We start from the raw sequence: 1,905 nt of genomic DNA, 5'->3' as shown, positions 1-1,905 counted from the left end.
GCATTTTTGTCTGGTGCATGTAATCGATGAGTACAGCCGCTAAAGATAAAGAGGGACGACATGACAGGTCCCCAAAAAAGTGAAGCCAAAGGTAGGTAGTTCTTTTCACGCTAATTTTACAGATAAGTTTGGTTTTAATCAGTTATTTGAAGCTATAAAAAGGGGGTTTCAAGTCATGATTGAGCCACTACTGTGCAGACTCCAAATAACTTCATCAGTGGACCACGGCTGCTGCCGAACCCAGGATATCCTGGCTCCGTCCATTTTTATGTATGTTAATGAGTTAAACATGGTTGGGGTTTGACCTGTAAGGACAGTTGCACTAATGCTAGCTAAGACATAAACCACAGAAAAGCACAGGTTAAGTGACTTTTAAGAACTTCTGTCATATCCCACTTGTGTGCTAAAACAAACCATAAGAAATATTGGCAAACTGTTTGACCCAGGTCTGGAGAAAGACAGACAAACATTCAATATCCTTTGCAGCTACCTATATGCTAACGTAATGAATGCTATAATACATTACCCACCTCTTACAATGAGTAGAAAAACATTCTGTATTGGAAGTTTAGCTAATGAAACACTTAAGTGACAAACTGAGAGACTAGTTTCTAGCTAAATCTAAAACCAGCATGTCAGGTTAATGCTACAGTAAACATGCAGAGGGTCTGAAGCTGTTGGTCACATTTAACAAGAAACATTATCATCGTAACTCAACACAACTCGACCTGAAAACAACCCAAAGAACACCCTAAAAGCATCTTTCAGCTATCCACATATTAAATTTTGGTTTAACATTTGTTCACACACACAATAATAAAACTTTCCCCACACTCTCACTTCCAGGGCACAGTTATAAAACGCGCCAGGTGTGATAAAAGCGAGGTCCGCTGAGGCCAGCGAGACCACTGGAGGAGATAAGTTGGGGACAAAAGCCATCTCACTTAGAACATCTAGCGTAGCCTGTTACACAACAAGCCAAAAATAGCACCTGGAAAAAGGTGAACGCCATAACAAGAATCACACAGCAAGCTAAAAATAAACGTCTCCTTGAGGTGGAGAGGAAGTGTTACTATGTGCAATAATCTCCTCCAGTTTATCAAGATGAAGCATAGTGTGCCAAAGTACGCCTGATCTTCCCCTCAGTTACATTTGCATTACCATTGACTCCAGACTTTCATGCTACATCGTATGCACAACAGTACAGTCAAAGAGCAGGTTTAACAACAACCCTCCACATAACAAAGGACAGTTAAAGGAGCAATGTTTAAGATATGGCCAGAATTATAGCTAAGTTCATAGGTAGCACATATGAGTTGTGTTGCAGAGATATCTACTGAAATTAGAATGCTAATCTGACTACTACTACTGACTATTACTTTACTATGAACCAAGTTAGCATAGCCCTGATCGTTCATAAAACAAGCATTTTAAAAGTTATTTTGTCGTTGTTTTACCAACAGACACGACAAAATATGAATTCAGACTTTTTACGAATCTCCATCATTATCTAGTTATTTCGGCCTCATTTTGTTCCATTTATTCCAATAAAATCACAGCAAATACGGTAAAAACATCATGTCGCGGTTATTTTAACAGATACTTTATTTGTGAAATAAATTACGAATAGTGTAGGAATCATTTTTGAGTCACAAATTAAATTTCCACTGGGTGTGTACAAAATAAACCTGTTTTCTTACATCTGGAGAATAAGATGTGTATGGAAGGGCATCTCTGCAGCACTACAGTTCATTATAGTGCTGACCGCAAACTGTTAGCAAACTTAATTTTTTTGGAGCATGTGGCCCAAAATTACACATTGCTCCTTTAAAATCTCGGATATGATGTCAAATTTGGCGCTTATTTGGTTCATGAAACGTTGCAGCGCACCGACTGTTTGAGTGG

General features: G+C 38.6%; 1 protein-coding gene across 1 annotated transcript in view; it reads right to left on the bottom strand.

Moving 5' to 3' along the window:
• The window catches only part of clasp1a (cytoplasmic linker associated protein 1a), a gene marked incomplete at its 5' end in the record, with an annotated part of 76,255 nt that overhangs the window by 23,953 nt on the left and 50,397 nt on the right, over positions 1-1,905 (bottom strand).

This window comes from Morone saxatilis, unplaced genomic scaffold, assembly GCF_004916995.1.
Source record: "Morone saxatilis isolate NCDOM2014 unplaced genomic scaffold, NCSU_SB_2.0 Contig5, whole genome shotgun sequence".
NCBI classification, from domain to species: Eukaryota; Metazoa; Chordata; class Actinopteri; family Moronidae; genus Morone; species Morone saxatilis.
This window is presented reverse-complemented; position numbering and strand designations above follow the sequence as displayed.